This window comes from Haliotis rufescens, unplaced genomic scaffold (assembly GCF_023055435.1).
Source record: "Haliotis rufescens isolate VD_foot unplaced genomic scaffold, xgHalRufe1.0.p SCAF_16, whole genome shotgun sequence".
Classification (NCBI taxonomy): domain Eukaryota; kingdom Metazoa; phylum Mollusca; class Gastropoda; order Lepetellida; family Haliotidae; genus Haliotis; species Haliotis rufescens.
The window spans coordinates 33179320-33198325 of record NW_025963846.1 but is presented as its reverse complement, the minus strand read 5'-3'; the positions used below and the strand labels follow the sequence as shown (position 1 = coordinate 33198325).

Below are 19006 nucleotides of genomic sequence, written 5' to 3'. Positions count from 1 at the left end.
GTTCATCTTCCAGGTATCCGCATGACCAGACACTAACTGAACAGTGTTCATCTTCCAGGTACCCGCATGACCAGACACTAACTGAACAGTGTTCATCTTCCAGGTACCCGCATGACCAGGCACTAACTGAACAGTGTTCATCTTCCAGGTATCCGCATGACCAGACACTAACTGAACAGTGTTCATCTTCCAGGTACCCGCATGACCAGACACTAACTGAACAGTGTTCATCTTCCAGGTATCCGCATAACCAGACACTAACTGAACAGTGTTCATCTTCCAGGTACCCGCATAACCAGACACTTACTGAACAGTGTTCATCTTCCAGGTCCCCGCATGACCAGACACTAACTGAACAGTGTTCATCTTCCAGGTATCCGCATAACCAGACACTAACTGAACAGTGTTCATCTTCCACGTACCCGCATGACCAGGCACTAACTGAACAGTGTTCATCTTCCACGTATCCGCACGACCAGACACTAACTGAACAGTGTTCATCTTCCTGGTATCCGCATGACCAGACACTAACTGAACAGTGTTCATCTTCCAGGTACCCGCATAACCAGACACTTACTGAACAGTGTTCATCTTCCAGGTACCCGCATGACCAGACACTAACTGAACAGTGTTCATCTTCCAGGTATCTGCATAACCAGACACTAACTGAACAGTGTTCATCTTCCAGGTACCCGCATAACCAGACACTAACTGAACAGTGTTCATCTTCCAGGTACCCGCATGACCAGACACTAACTGAACAGTGTTCATCTTCCAGGTACCCGCATGACCAGACACTAACTGAACAGTGTTCATCTTCCAGGTATCTGCATAACCAGACACTTACTGAACAGTGTTCATCTTCCAGGTACCCGCATAACCAGACACTCACTGAACAGTGTTCATCCCACAAAGAGTTCACTGCAATTGTCTACCTCAGTCAGACAGACTATAACTAAAACTTCAGTGAGCTGTCGCTCATAATTCCATAAAATGCCTGTTTGTTATATATAAATATACATCACTATAAAAGGTATGAAATCAAAATAACTACTTCTCTACAATGTGAGTGTAGTCGTCTATGAAAATTTGGGGTAACCAACCTATGCTCACTAACTTGTGTCACGGTGCTCCGATTTTCTCATGTCACGGTCCAGTGAGCGCTCTGCTCCCAGGGTTTATTTCCGACATCGTTCGGCAAAGTCCGGCGATTTTCATTGTAAAGTGTGAGAACATTCTGTTATAGATTTAGTGGCCCGACTATTTCATTCTCTTGTGATTTAATGGCACTCTCAAACCATGTATTGACTCAATGTATGTTATCTCTTATATGTTCGCTACCTTATTCTGATATGGAAAAGATTTTGAAATTATCATTTCCAATATCAGGGGAATTTACATGTACATAGAGGTTATGACGCAAGTGTGTTTGGGGATGGTAAATATCCTGCATTAGGAATAAACATTGTATTTAGCGAGCCTTGGCGAGCTAAATACATAGTGTTTATTCCTAATACAGGATATTTACCATCCCTAAACACACAAGCCTTATAACCTCTTTATCATATAATGTCATTCTTCAATTCTGTGCTTGAAAATCGCTTCCCCTCACTCACAAACATTACCTAAACATTGCGAGTTTTCTTGGAATGCACGCATTAATATTTATTACGTCACAGGGTGAGTGATGTGTCAGTCGGACAATGACAGTAGCCAATATAGTTCCAACTAAAATATGTTTCTTATACAGTGGCGAAGCAACATATACGCAAAACAACAATTGTTTTTAATTGCCTTTCGTGGCAATCCATCGGTCTGTCCGCTAGAGTAGCTGCCCTTTGTCAAAGGGAAGCTACTCTAACCCTAGTCTATGAGACGTCACGGCCACGTTCAGTTAGACACTGATTTTCAGTTTATTAGACTGTTCTTTTGATAATGATCGAATTATCCCTTTAGTTTATCCAGATTCCCGATGGTTAATTCTGACTCGATCGCCGAATGACAAGGGCGACGCCATGTTTGTTTATAAATACTGAAAGTAGTCCCTACTTGACCTTTGATATTTGCATCTCTATCCGCATATGACCCCAGCGGATATCGTTTTTATCCGTTGGCTTTATCCTGCCGAGAAACCTACCCATTATATGATAAACTAAGATATTTCTCATGTACTTTTTGCCCAATCCATAAATGTACGTAGCTTGTTCTATACCCTGAATGATACCGTTGGGTAGCTTATGTCCAGCGCTTTCTTTGATACTTACATCTTCAGAATGGATATAGTCAGTAGTTTGCTATTTGCTGCTCGCACCACAGTGAGTGAGTTGTGTTTAACGCCGCTTTTAACAGTATTCGAGTTATATCAAGGCATGTCAGCTTAATGTGGGAGGAAAGCCCGAAGTGATGCAGGTCTCAGACGTTTACCACTTCGGTGACAAACCTAGAAACATAATCGGGGTGAACCGGGATTCGAACCCACAATCATAGGTTTCTGGCGTGCCAAAGGGACCCAACTCTGCACAGCGAATCGCGGCGCACCACAGAAGTAACGTCAGAAATATTGTTAATTGCGATAGTGAACTACATAACTATCGAGTCGAAAGCTAAAAGTACTATTCCCGCCCGACTCAATGCTGAAAGAAGTGTGAAATCTTTTCACTAATCAAGGGAAGGATTAGAGCTAAGTTGTCTGCAAGCAATTAGTAACGTCCTGCAAGCGATTAGTAACGTCCGTGACGTTTTGGATAACTTAAGGGCAGCTAATCTTAGTTTATATTCTAGATGGGAGTGTTTCCCTTTGAACTTAGCCCATAGAGTTTAATCTATGCTGCTCAGTGCATTTATGTTGTAGAATCGCTGGGCTCCCCTGTATTTCGTTTGGGTCACATTTGTGTCAATTATTTTGTCTTTTGTTTATCATTAAATTAATGTACAAATAAAGTCGAAGTGCAAAAGCATACGTGTTTAAATAAAAAATCGAGTTGGACGGGGACGAGTGGATTAAAAATTTGAATTTAAAAGAAACAAATACACGTATTCACAAATACAAATACACATGATGAGTCATTTGCAATTTATCCCCCGTCTTTCTGTGTTTTGAAAATTAAGTCATAACATCCTTTGTTACAGCAGCGAAATGAAAACATGAAGATTATATTTAGGATTTTACGAAAAGCTCTCCCCCAAATAGAGCTTTAGATATTCGTACCTCAACCTTTGAAGATTCCGTTCTTAACTGAGATCGATCTTAGCAATCTTAAATCCAAGCCGTCTACAATCACGCTAAGATCGGTTTGTGCAAGTGGAATAGGACAATTGTATAGTGACTTCTTCGATAGGCATTTAGAGGTTGGAGTTCTAAGTAAGGATAAGGATTTATGGATGAACAACTTCTTTATTACAATTAAGAGCGACGTTTCTCAAAACAAACTCCAGACCACTGTTTATCGAAAACCTACCCATACAGATCAATACATACCCTATGCCTCCAACCATCCACCTCAAGTCAAGAAAGGAATTGTTTCAACCCTAGCAAGACGAGCTCACAACATCTGTTCCATGAAGCAACATCTAACTACTGAACTAAGCCACTTCAGACAAGTATTTACACAGCATAACCTCTATCCTGAGCAACTGGTACAACAGACGTTAAAGAACATCACCAAGAAATCTCAGAAACCCCACGTCAACAGTCTGCACCCTTTGTGATCAGCCTCCCCTACTTTGGAACAGTCAGCCACAGAATCCAGAGAAACAGGCCAACATTGATGAAGTCATACCATTCAGAACACAATTAAAGCCACAGGGAAACCACCATCAAGCCACAAGTTAGAACAATCAGGAGCAGTGTACCACATTCCATGCAATCGTGGACAAGCTTACATAGAAGAAACATCTAGGCCCCTCAAAACCCGAATAAAAGAACATCAAAGCTCAGTCTCCAAAGATGACTCTAAATCAGCTCTATCAGACCACATCCGTGACAACCCAAGCCACAGCATTCAGTGGGGGAGAGTCACAGCCCTCACCACCAACCTCAAAGACTTCAAGATCAGGAAACTACAAGAAGCCATCAACATAAAAAGATTCCAGGCGTCAATCGACCGTGACCAAGGCTATTAGCCCCCCCCCCCCACCCCCCCCCCCCCCCCCCCCCCACCCCCCACCCCCACCCCCCGGCGTACCATCAACTCATCAAAGACCCCAATCAGCCATAATCCCGTTGTTTATGTCACTGATTTCACCGATGGTGAGGTGAGGTGAGGTGAAATTGGGTTTAACGTAGCGTCCAAGATTATTGCACTTATATAGCGACGTGCATGCACGTGTATTTGTGTGGCTGCTTGTACTAGTCCGGACTGATGCCGATTTATAGTGCTAGCCCACTGAGATACCATGCCGCAGTTTAACATGAATACCCCACTCAGACACAGTATACTGACTCCGAGCCGACCAGTCCTTGTTTTAGCCCCTTAATGCCGAGCGCCAGACAGGGTAACAACAAGTACCATCTTTTAACGTCTTTTGGTATGACGCGGCCGGGGATCGAACCCCGGACCATCCGCTCTCCGGGCGGACGCTCTACCTCTAGACCACGGAGGCGGTCGATTTCACCGATGATTGTCATCACCACCCTTGTCACCACTTCCTGTAATGGTAATTTAACAGGTTTCTTTTCATGTAAATCTGGAGTAAGACAAGGAAAAAACCTGTCGCCTGTTTTGATTTATGTAAAGGTGTCCAATTGAAACCAGATGAATTCTATGATCGAATAGAAAATATTGTCTTTACGCAGATGATGCAGTGCTACTGGCCACAAAAGCCTATGATCTAAAACATATGTTAGACTCATGATAAGCTTTTGGGAAAAAATTACTTTCTGGGAAATCATCTAAATTATCCTTTCTTGTATACAAGTTGTTATTTAATGATGACCTATTTGGAAAATATAAACATAAATGGATTACATATATCAAACGAACTTTTGATGAACTTGGACTTAGCTACATTTGGTTTTCACAAGGTTTCAAAAATCCCTCATACGTAAAACATCTATTCCCTGAAAAAAAATGACATTAACCTACAGTGTTGGGCCAGTGCAAGGGATAAGTCTTCCAAAGGCACAATGCATAGTATCATAAAACATGATTGCCTACATTTTTAATATTATTTAAACGTACTGCAGGAAAACACTTGGCGAGTCTTACTTAAGTTTAAAACTTGTAATCATAATCTACCTATTGAAACTGGGAGATGGAGAAAAATTCCTTTAACCGAAAGGAGATGTCAACTTTGCAAATTATCTGACATAGGTGATGAATTTCATTATTTGTATATTTGTCCATCTTTAGAAAACGAAAGAAAACATTTTTTACACAGATTCTACTACATTAAACCCAATATGCATAAATTGAATTTACTTTTCAATAATTCAAAACTAGGAACATTGAGAAAACTGTCAAAATTCTGTAAAATCATCATGTCATTGTTTAAACCTATCAAGTAACTAACTCTCACTCCTTTTGAATTGCACATATATTGCTACCCTAGTAAATCTGTATAAGTATGCATGCATGCTCGGCCAAGATGTTTGTGTATATATTCTATATTTATATGTACATGTATTATGTTGTTGAAATAATTGTGTACCTCTGATGCCGCTGATAGCGGCCTGAGCGTAAATAAAGTTCAGTTCAGCCAGTAAAAGTGACTGAACCTTTAGTCAATTAAGACTATTTGATATTCAGACGTACTTTATAGTCTACGTGACTTATTTAAGGATAGGCCCTCTGTGTTGACTTTTTATTTAGTGTTGAGTCAATTGACTCAGGTGTTAATTGGTCGCAGCCGACTTTATTGGCTGTCTACGCATCTGGTCGGTAGCTTGTCAAAGTGTTGTCACAGCAACTACTTTTATTGTAATACAGTTGTGTAGCTTTGCCGCTTATATACTCAACAACAAAAGTTCATGTGACACCAATATTTTAGTGTATTTTGCAAACAAGTAAAGTTGGTTCCATTTCAGTAACCAAAAAACTGAAACAAAAAGGGACAAAGCATTCACCCTTATCTCACACCCACTCTGTTGTTTGAAGGAACACAGACCTTTACATTACTGTACATGGATTGTAACATTTTACCCATTTTAGCACTCAAACCATGTTTGTACAATGGCCATTTTATTTATTATGTTTCTTGGCACTGATGCTTTCAAAAAATCTGGTGATTTGGGATTATAATATGTCAATTGTCAGTTCTTGCACATAACCTTGACATGTCACTATGTCCTCCACCTCACCAACATTATCCTGAATACCCATTGGTTCACAATTCAGTGACGAGACATAGTCCCCCCAGTCTTGTATATCAGTAGGGTTGGGCCGTTGCGATCGTCCAGACACACGCTCTATATATGATGTCCCCAAAACGTTTAGAGTCTACCGCTGCTGCATTTTCTAGGTCACTCCTATTACATTGTGGAAACTGGTACTTCATGATTCCATACAGTTATCTGTATTCATTGCAAATTTTGTTATACTTAATAAGGTATGAGTGTTCTTTAGCTTCTTTCAATAATGGCACCGTTCTTAGTTTTTTTACAGAGACGTTCATCATCAACGGGGAACATGTCACTCGATGCTAAACCTAATCTATCATACTACACCCTAAAAGCCCAATTGCAGAGTTGCGTCCCTTGGGCACGCCAGAAACCTATGATTGTGGGTTCGAATCCAGGTTCGCCCCGATTATGTTTCTAGGTTTGTCAGCACCATACCCGTGCTCGTGGGTTTCACCGAAGTGGTAAACGTCTGAGGCCTGCATCACTTCGGGTTTTCCTCCCACATTAAGCTGACACGCCGTGATATAACTGGAATAATGTTAAAAGCGGCGTTTAACCCAACTTAACTCACTCACTAACTTAATGCCCAATAATTGTACAGTCGCCGATTTGATACTCAGTTCCAAATCCTTCATTCACAATATGTATGTTCAGAATTGAACACATTTCCAAAAGAGTTTTTTTCCAAAGTTATTTAGTAATTTATCACATGAATATCTTTTCATCTCAAATTGTGTAAAAAAAACAACTAATTATTTCTTTCAACATGGTGAATAACATCGTTCTCCACATAGTCCCGCGACACACCGGTTCTATTGTTCATGTACAATGGACCCGTGAAGATCCGAGTAGAATAGGTCTTCAGCAACCCATTCTTGCCGCAAAAGGCGACTATGCCTCGTAAGAGGCGACTAACGGGATCGGGTGGTCAGACTCGCTGACTTGGTTGATGCATGTCATCATATCGCAAATGCGTGGATAGTTGCTTATGATGTCGACCACTGGATTGTCGATTATTTAGACCGCTGTCATATATCTGGAATATTGCTGAGCGCGGCGTTAAACAACAAACAAACAAACAAACAAACAAACAAATCCAAGTACAGTGAAAGAAACAACTGGGTACTCATCCAGCAAAATCTCTACCCCAATTTGTCTATCTTTGTTGTCACACCAGGTCGATCTCTCCGGCTGGATATATGTAAACACACATAATGTAGCTGTACTGAAACCAAACATACTTTTATCCAACAGAATAGTAATAGCATGTTCTCTGTATCGAACATCAATAACATATCTTGCTAGTGAATATTTTATCAAAAGTATCCCTCCTGAATACCTCCCGAACTGGGACATTTGTGGTTGGTAAACAAATAAGTCTATATTCTGGACAAATGTCACTAAAGTAATTTTCTATCGACTATGTTTCATATAAAGCAACAATGTCATGTTCAGATACACAAGAAACACAGCCCATGTCGGACAGTTTGTTGACCTTGACGGCAGCACCCGCTCCTGATCCACAGTTGACGATGTTCCTCTTGAGTCGCGATCTGCGACTGGAGCCGACAACTGATGCTCATCACCTTCCAGAGTAGTAGGTGGCTTGTCCACAATGACGAGCCTGCCATTCTTATAATAGCCCCTCTTGTTCTCAGGCCTGAGCAAAGTCAGTTTCTCACGCTGTCGCTTATGACGAATAATTGCAAGAAACCTTAGCACAAACAATATAAAACGTGAAAATAACCAAAAAAAGTATCCTGTATTTCCAATTAAACTTTGTTTGTAAGAATATTTTTTTACATTAAGAGTTGCGGGTTGTTACTCTCAATGTATTTTTTTTACATTAAGAGTTAACACGTAACCCTAAATGAAAATATTTTTACAATAAGAGTAATTTTCACATTAAGGGTTTTAACACCTGTGACAGAGACTATATATGCTGTCTCCGAGTGGGGTATTCATGTTAACATGCGCCATTGTCTCCTTCATTATTGACTACAACAATAGTACTTTATGTCTTTGGTATTGTTTCAAATTGCACTAATTTATCTTTCAAGAGTCGAACATACAATTTGACAAAATTTCATATTTTGACAAATATCATTGTGAGATGCAGTTTATACCGAAATAATTTTCCAGATATAATTCTTAAAGGCGTCTTATACATTAAGGGGGGTAACGAAACGCTACACAGCGAAACGCTGCGGATCCTGACACTGCTCAGGGGCGAGCACTCTGCACAGCATACTATAGCGCGGCCAAACACGGCTGAGGGGACACGCTACACTGCTCCGTGCAGCACATGGCTGCCTTATTGCGGACTACTTAGTACTAGTAACATCACACACCAAACCGCACGTCTTTGCAGAGGATGTTGAATTTGTACTGAAACAAAACAGCTGTAACTAAAGTAAATTAATATTGACTGTTTAGTGTGAGCATATTAGAGTACAAAGTGCCCCAAGTTGATACTTCTACCTGTCCTCCGTACAGGTAACATGACACGGGAGTTGGTTCCCTGGCCAACTATCTGCGAGTAGCCTTTTGTAGAAGTGATTATGTAAAAACTTTATCTGACACGAAATATCATATATTGGCTGGTCTACTAGCAACAGGTCGTCAAGCCTATCTGCACGAAATGATCTCAGGGAAAGAACGCCAAGCCTACACAACGTACAATCAAGATCAAGAGATTATCTAACCTGATTTGGGGCGCTCCAAAAGACACTTCTCGAGTGTCACCCTAAGGAGATGTTCCAATTATCAGGTTGCGTGTGGTTCTTGCCGCGGCGCTTCAGGTTTCTACCAGGAATGTCCATGGAAGATGTTGGGTAGAAGCGTGCTGGGAAACAGGTCGGTGGCTCATTAAGGGCAGGGAAGAGAAGAACTAGGTGTGTACATGCCATGTACGGGTTAGTAATATTATATACTTTTTGTTGTTGTTAAAATACATGACTTATTGCGATGTTTATTTATGCACAGTACTGTCTGAATTGGCAATATTTATTTATACAGTTAACAGATTTCATAATACTGAGCCGGGTGAGATTGCATCGTAATCATCAAAACTTCTTATCAGGGGTTAACTGAACCCCATATGCCAAGGGAATTGTAAACATGTTCATGTGTGTCGTGTTTTCCTATAACTGGCAGACAGACAGACAGACAGAATTAGTTTATATAAGTGTCACATGATAGGCGACAATAATAAGACATTTACATACAAAGTGACCTATCATCAAGCCTGAAGAGGCTTATGAGACACTGACGATAAAACACATAATGTACATAGGCATCTATATATACATGCTAAAACTGAAATTAAAATATTAATTGGCATTAGATATAAGGATAAAATAATACTTATGAAAAGTACAGGCGTCTGGTAACCATTTCATTTACAGTGCAAGCAAGTAAGTTAACGATGCTAGATTCGGACGATGAGATGAATTTAGTAAATGTTGTTAGGCTGTAATGTGATTTTATATCTAAGATAGATAAAAGAAAAAAACATATGATGTCATTGTAAGATGTACAATCTAAGAGGAAATGGGCTACAGCTTCTACACAATTCCAGAAAGGGCAAAGTCTCACACACAGAGGTTGGGGCTTGTCGTATCTACCTATCGCAATGCGAAGTTGTAGATTACCACATCGTAGTCGGATTTATTCTTTTATTTCTGGAAATGATGTGTCAAAGACGGGGTTCTGGACTGCAGGCCTTATGGAACAGCCTGTAAGTTCTGATTTTGTTCCCGTTAGCATTATGTTTATCCGTCCACTGTTGAGCTAACCCTAACCCACCCGAATAGAGTTCATCGTAGTCCCATTTCCGTCCACTACAGCCTGTTGACATTCCACTGTAGTATATGTTGTCCTTCCATTGGGGAGGGGACTTTAAGGTTGGAAATTGGAGTTTGTTTTGGTTTTGGTTATTTTGTTTATAGGGGTTTTATTTTCAGATTTCCTAAAAGTGGTTATTAAAGATTTTGAATGAGAGAACAGTGAGTTCATGTTAGTACGCCACCGTGTGAAAGGATTGAATGTTTGCGGTGGGTGTATATGCATCTTTAAAGTGAATTTTTGGAACAGTTATGGAACACATCCCAAGGCTTGCATCCTCCCAAGGCACTAGCAAATTGGGAAAATGACTGATTTGTGAAGGTGTTGTTTCGGACGATGTGAAATGGACTTTGCTACGGATATTTTTCTCGTCTCCGATGACCAATCTGTAGACAGGCAGGCAAGTTTGTTTGTTTGTTTTTAATTTAAGTATCTTTCCTTACTTTTTTAATGCCTTATTTATATAAAAACTAGATTAATTTTTTTGGCTTACCATTAAACATTTTCAAGGAACATTTAGGTGTTTGTGATTGTAGATTTGCTGTGTTTCCTGATACAATAGTGAATCAGGTATGGGTTGGGGTTAATCAGGAGCAGTCACTGTCATATCTGTGTCGGCGGCCACATCTCAGCAGGGTTCGACATCCTTGTCTTGGTGCTAGATTCCGGAGTCATTTCCGAAAACAAAGCATCAGTCAATATCGCTCAATAAATCAGTTTCATTCAACACACTAATTTTGCAGATTTAAAGTTCTTCCCTTGCGTCACTAGTATTCATAGAGAGCCATTCCATGTCTAAATCATCGTAAGGACAACAAACACCAGAACCAAAGCATTTGTCAGATTAATAATGATACAGGTCCAGGCAAAAATACTAAATTAAGTTTAATGCTGATAAATGCAGGCATTAAAAGAAGATAAAGAACATGGAAACAAGATGATCGTAAACACGGCGAGTTGGGGGAAACCCGGGGAAGTAGTTCCGGGAAAGTTCACACGATCAATTTCACACCGTGACAACTTTTCTGTGCGTTCACAGGTGTGTGTACTCCAAATACAGATCGGGTGACTACCCATTCAACAATTCAGCAGGAAAGAAACATTGTAAACGTTGCTCAAAGTGAAGCAATGGCATCAGTGAGTGACAATTACCGATTCTTCCCACCTACAGATAAAATAGGCAGGCTAAAACGGCACATCAGCCGAACGCCACCGATTTATCGGACGAAAACGGTTGCTATTTGTCGGGCTAAAACGACACCTCTATTTGTAATGTAACAGTGCTAAAATTGCTAAATTTTATTCAACTTTTTGTCAAATTCGCCTTCAATTCATAAGTTGTCGGTTAACCATTTAAGACCTGTCGGTGCATACTAGCGATAAGAAATTGTATAACAACACCTGGCACTTCAGATTGACGCCGCCTGAAACAGGTCGGTGGGCGAAACTTTAATTACATGTTGAATAACAACTGGTACACTTACCAGTGTACCGTTATCAGCTATTTAGCGGCAACTGACAAACTATAAAATTGAAAACGCGAAACTAAACAGTGATTCTATCGGCATTTATAATCTTCTATTACTCAACTTTCCAAACTGACCGTCTGCTTTGACTATTAACAGACCAAACCCATCATACAAAATTGTATAACAGGTCCAGTCTTTATTAGTCCAAAGTCTCAAATTTTAAACTGGACATGCACGTGTAGACTTGCCTTCAGATTAACAAAGGAGGTCTCAGGTATAAATATAGGGGGAAATCGACTGTTAGTCATTCCTGCTTTGCCTGAGAACCTCTCTCTGTTTGTCTTTGAAGGTAAGTCACTTTTACTTGTTACTTTGCCATTTAGGTTGAACTTTGCTTAAAATTGTCTTTAATTTTGTATGAATATCTTGCTTGAACAATGAACTTATACTCTATGTATTCGAAATGCCGTTCTACTCTAAGCTGCATATTATTCAAGTTTTACTGACACAAGTTAGCTACAGTAATTTATATGCGTGCGTCTCATGTAGAAATATTACTATTCCACAATCAGCGATCGTAAATTATATATAAAATGTAACTTTTTCGAGCAAATGCTATGATTCAAATTTAACATTTCGATACTGAGTAATATTTCCTCTTCTCTGATAAAAGCGTTCTAATGACAACGGCCTAATTTATACCATATTTTTATGAACAAGATTTTAGTGTACGGGAACATACTGAATACACTTCAACATATTTTACAAATGAGATCAATGATCATGAATTTACCCGTGTACACTGGCCAAAATAAATCAGTTTCAGTCAGTACAAAGAACAGATACATGTTTTGGTCGTATTTTATTACTTTATCAACGTCATTCATGCATATATGGACCTCTTTGTTCTTTTTTGATACTTTGAGCTAATCCATGAAACACAGGATATGATTTGGTAAAAACCTTACAAGGGTAGGTCTTAACCGTCTGAATAAAGGGTTCTGAAATAGTTTGGGTGTGTGTCGTATGCACAAGCTGTGTACCGCTAACACTGATATTTCTAGATCTACTTGACCCAAGATCACCCTTACCTGGGATACACACTGTGCACATATACTCCAACAATCACCTTTGCTACACAGCAGACCGGGTAAAGTTCTCTGTTTCATTATTGTAGCATATCCCCTACATAGTAAGATAAGATTCTTATTACTCGCCCGTGAAGAGATCACCCGTTTGATAACAATAAGCTGGTATTGCACAGTGTTTAATACCAAAGCGCTGAACAAACGCACAATTTTATGGATAACAACTTCTGGTTTATTGTATAAAGCGACGTGTTGATGTAGATTCTTACACCGTTGTCAAGCTGGGGTGACTACAACCCAGTGATGAGAGGTTTATATATATAGATGCATGATAAGTTGTGATAAGCAGCAGATTAACATATAGGTTAATTGGATGATATAATGAACGTGTCTGCACTTTCTGTTTCTCAAAGGGACATAACCATATAGAAGATGAATTCCATGTTCTTATGATTTGTGACCAGTATTCCAGAGCAAGAAGAAACTCTTTTCCCAAGCGTCTCGTTACCCCTCCCTCTATTGAGAATTTTATAAGACTTATGTCAGCTGAAAACGAACAAATTATAAAAGGCTTAGGTCAATCCTCTACCAAGTCATGAACATCGAAAGGAAACACAGTGTGGAACGGTAAATCATAATTAAATCTACTCAGCATGCAAATATATATACAGTATATTTCCATTGTATTATGGGCCGGTGGCCTGAAGTACCGAATAAATTTGTCTGTCTGTCTGTCTGTCTGCCTTAATTGGATAAAGCCACATGTACAGTAAGAATAACAAATAGCACACAGGTAATGAAGCACACGGGTTTACTGTACAGTAAGGATAAGGATTGAAATGATTAAACGGTTGTGACAAGCTAATTGGATCCTAATTAATTTATCTCTACTGCTTGATTAAGCCTTCATAGGCAGACGAGAAGTCATACCCTTGATCTCTGTTGATGAAAGGTTTGTGACGGCGGATTTCTATAGCCTCTGAAAGTTTTTTCTTGGTGAAGTCCTGATGTTTGGTTGAGAGGATTTAGACTTTGTCAAACTAAAATGATGGCTGTGGAAGTTTTGCTGTTGGTCTGAGAGGGCTGATTTGCTGTGTGCTGTGGAAGTCTTATGTTCTTAGATGCTGTGTGAACTGGGCGGCTGATTTCCCCGATGTACGAGTCACCAAAGGCACAGTTAATCTTACAGATTACTCCTTGGTGGGGTTACTTGTTGGAGGGGTCTTTGCGGCCTTTAGCTTGGAGGATGGATCTAAGTTTTGTGGAGCCTTTGAAGTTGGTGTCGATGCCTGTTTGGTGCTTCTGTAGTCTACTGATTTGTTGAGAGATGACAAATAAAGCAACACAACCCTTTTCATACCCAATAGAAATCTCTGCATAAAGCAGAGTCCAACTTCTGAAATGCTAATTCACGAGTTTCATAAAATTGGTATTACACGGGAGCTCATTTAGTGTATATATTACCAAACGGGGATGCATATCGTATGGTTCAAGTTGATTGCAATGGAAAGCCGTCATCTCGTAACCCAGGTCTTCTCACAATGGGAGTGGAGCTCTTGGGGCTGATGGACACCTTGGACTGAGTTAGGAGAAGTCCGAGGACATCTAGTTACTCGGGTCCCGTCTGTACATGGTGATACTCGAATCTCCTAATCACACTATTACTGTGTACAGAACATAAGGTTAAGAGACGTGTGTGGATATTGTGTCTTCATTGATACTCACTTGAGGACGGTTGAGAGCAGTGGACGTCTGAACAACCACAACTACAGACAACTACAGACAGCTACAGACAACTACAGACAACTACAGACAGCTACAGACAGCTACAGACAGCTACAGACAACTACAGACAGCTATGGACTTCATCAAACTGATGTTACCATGGTTTGCTGCGTCTCTTGAGACATTTGAACCTATTGAACCGACTCCTAACACTATAGCTTAGCGTCTACAGCTAGGCCAAACCCCAACACAAACGTACCTAACACTCTAGCTTAGCGTCTACAGCTAGGCCAAACCCCAACACATACGTACCTAACACTATAGCTTAGCGTATACAGCTAGGCCAAACCCCAACACATACGTACCTAACTCAGCTTAGCGTCTACAGCTAGGCCAAACCCCAACACATACGTACCTAACACTATAGCTTAGCGTCTACAGCTAGGCCAAACCCCAACACATACGTACCTAACACTATAGCTTAGCGTCTACAGCTAGGCCAAACCCCAACACATACGTACCTAACACTATAGCTTAGCGTATACAGCTAGGCCAAACCCCAACACATACGTACCTAACACTATATCTTAGCGTAGACAGCTAGGCCAAACCCCAACACATACGTACCTAACACTCTAGCTTAGCGTAGACAGCTAGGCCAAACCCCAACACATACGTACCTAACACTATAGCTTAGCGTCTACAGCTAGGCCAAACCCCAACACATACGCACCTAACACTATAGCTTAGCGTAGACAGCTAGGCCAAACCCCAACACATACGTACCTAACACTATAGCTTAGCGTATACAGCTAGGCCAAACCCCAACACATACGTACCTAACACTATAGCTTAGCGTCTACAGCTAGGCCAAACCCCAACACATACGCACCTAACACTATAGCTTAGCGTAGACAGCTAGGCCAAACCCCAACACATACGTACCTAACACTATAGCTTAGCGTATACAGCTAGGCCAAACCCCAACACATACGCACCTAACACTCTAGCTTAGCGTAGACAGCTAGGCCAAACCCCAACACATACGTACCTAACACTACAGCTTAGCGTCTACAGCTAGGCCACACCCCAACACATACGTACCTAACACTATAGCTTAGCGTAGACAGCTAGGCCAAACCCCAACACATACGTACATAACACTATAGCTTAGCGAAGACAGCTAGGCCAAACCCCAACACATACGTACCTAACACTACAGCTTAGCGTCTACAGCTAGGCCAAACCCCAACACATACGTACCTAACACTATAGCTTAGCGTATACAGCTAGGCCAAACCCCAACACATACGTACCTAACACTATAGCTTAGCGTATACAGCTAGGCCAAACCCCAACACATACGTACCTAACACTATAGCTTAGCGTCTACAGCTAGGCCAAACCCCAACACATACGCACCTAACACTATAGCTTAGCGTAGACAGCTAGGCCAAACCCCAACACATACGTACCTAACACTATAGCTTAGCGTATACAGCTAGGCCAAACCCCAACACATACGTACCTAACACTCTAGCTTAGCGTAGACAGCTAGGCCAAACCCCAACACATACGTACCTAACACTACAGCTTAGCGTCTACAGCTAGGCCACACCCCAACACATACGTACCTAACACTATAGCTTAGCGTAGACAGCTAGGCCAAACCCCAACACATACGTACATAACACTATAGCTTAGCGAAGACAGCTAGGCCAAACCCCAACACATACGTACCTAACACTACAGCTTAGCGTCTACAGCTAGGCCAAACCCCAACACATACGTACCTAACACTATAGCTTAGCGTCTACAGCTAGGCCAAACCCCAACACATACGTACCTAACACTATAGCTTAGCGTATACAGCTAGGCCAAACCCCAACACATACGTACCTAACACTATAGCTTAGCGTATACAGCTAGGCCAAACCCCAACACATACGTACATAACACTATAGCTTAGCGTATACAGCTAGGCCAAACCCCAACACATACGTACCTAACACTACAGCTTAGCGTCTACAGCTAGGCCAAACCCCAACACATCCGTACCTAACACTATAGCTTAGCGTCTACAGCCAGGCCAAACCCCAACACATACGTACCTAACACTATAGCTTAGCGTAGACAGCTTGGCCAAACCCCAACACATAAGTACCTAGTTGATGATTGACAATGTGCATATGAACTGCACATTTTTATTCCTAAGAGTGTGTAAAACAAATAGCATGTGATGACTGACTTTGTGCTCACAAAGTGTTCACATTTCAGGATCATATAAATGAACATGTACTGGTAATCAATGTTACTAAAGACTGTTGGTACATGTACTGGTTATCAATGTTACTATAGACTGTTGGTACATGTACCTGTACCTCATTCCAAGGACCCTGTAAGATAAATCATGTGGTGATTGATCTAGTGCACCTGACTGATCACATGCATAGTATGCATTCCTAAATCATTTTTGTTAATTATTTAATCATGTGGTATTGACAAATATGAATGCGCTTTGAAACTGTTGGTTGATTGCAATCTTATGATTTTGCACATTACTTTCATGTATGTACTGTCTGTGCACTTAGAATCTATTGGCACATGCATAAGATAGATTCCCATTTCTGGTAACTTTAATAATTTATTCTGTTGGATTAGCAACGTGCCTAGAGATTGTTGGTACATGCAGAATAGGTACTTCTGACTGATGTGTATTTTATTTAAAGTTTTGATTTCGAATATGCCTGTCCTTATTAGACAAGTATGTGATCACAACAAATATGTCCATGACATATATCCCATTCTTCTTTCGACATACACTCTCCGAAAAAAACCGCACAGGTAGATTTTTAGTAAATATATTGTACCTAATAAAGTCGATATATTTAATTTAATATCATAGATACAAATATGTCGTTGTACAAAAGCATTGAAAACTGTTCATTGTCATGTCAAATAAGGCCGCAAGGCGGCGCTGACCTGAGCAGCAATCACGGCTCTGCATCTCCTCGGCACTGACTGGATAAGTGTACGTATTCTGTCCTGCGGAATTCTGCGCCATTCTGCTTGTAACGCGTTGGCCAGTTGTGGGAGTGTCTGCGGCGTGTCATGACGGTGACGCACACGTCGATCGAGTTCATCCCAGAGGTGTTCGATTGGGTTGAGATCTGGAGTTCTCGACGGCCAGGGCAAGTCGTTGATGTTGGCATTATGAAGGTAGTCTACCGTGACACGAGCTGTGTCTCATTGTACATAGTATCCACTGCACTCAGCATTTGTCTCAAAATGTGTGAACATATGTCACTGTTTTCTACAATGCAGCGAAACCGCCGCCCCAGTCAACCTATCGTCGCTCTTAAAACTTGTCTTTGATGTTGCCAAACTCAAATCATGACCGATATATGTTACACAGAGCTTCGATTGGTTTGTTTCAAAGCGAATGCAGTCCCACTTACCCCATATCAGTCGACATCAGTGACCACAATTTTTCTTTTGTGTCACTCTATCCAGTTGTAGAAACTTAACATTCTTATGTAAAAAACGCCTGGGAAAAAAAAGTTTGACTCCTGCAATTCGGTCAGCGAAGCTTGTGACGCCCTAACATTGACACTGAGTCATGATTAAAAAGAGTAAACCTTGGTTCAACATCGACGAGCAATCCGTATCAGAGAAAGACTCAAGAATATGGCAAAATTATCCTGCAAACCAAATGACGTTTTAAGGTAAAAAAAACAAAAAAACAAAGAAATGATGTTAATAGTCTTCTAAAACAAGCAAAAGAGGCATTCCATTGTAACTCAGATGAGTTTTTATTAACTAATTAATTATCCAAAGGAAATAACAACAAGTATTGGAAATTACATAGATTTATTGTGAAGGATTCCTACTCGACAATTATACCCCCTTTGGTCACTGATGTTTCAAGTATGCCAACCGCATTTTCAGATTCCAAAAAGTCTGAAGCATTAAATGTCTCTTTCAGTTCAGTCACAAATATCGATAATTTTTACCATGTGTTACCTAACTTCTTTGAGGGGCATTTAGAAGCTGGAGTACCAAGTAAGGATAAGATTTATGGATGAACAACTTCTTAATTACAATTAGGAACGACGTTTCGGTGTAGGTTATCAAGCAAGTGATGTACAGAGTATGGTTGACAAGTATATATACAGGTTAGGAGGCAGTGTTTATACAGTAGAGTAGATATCAGATTTAGTTTTATAATTTGGTTGATGATGATATTTGTACATTTGTAAATGCTGTAGAGAAGATTTATCACATACTTATTAAGAATTTGAACACGTCAAGGACTTCTGGTCACATTCTGAAATATTTATCAACTGTAATCTTAATATTGAACTTGAAAATATACTATCATGTTTGAATTTTGTACATATGACAATGTAGTTAACCATATTCTGCTATCAGCAATGAGATTCATTTATTTATCAAGTATTAATAAACAATACTTTGAAGTATTCAATAAAGGATTTAGTGATATATGTCAAATTGAAAAATATATTGCAAACAAAAAG

At 40.3% G+C, this 19006-nt stretch overlaps 1 protein-coding gene across 1 annotated transcript in view; it reads left to right on the top strand.

Moving 5' to 3' along the window:
- Positions 1-9127: 9127 nt before the first annotated feature.
- Positions 9128-19006, top strand: part of LOC124123889 (probable methyltransferase-like protein 24) — a 98997-nt gene continuing 89118 nt past the window's right edge. Inside the window, exon 1 of the mRNA XM_048397144.1 lies at positions 9128-9255. The gene's annotated coding sequence lies outside the window, so the exon portion shown is untranslated. The remainder of the gene's footprint in view (positions 9256-19006) is intronic.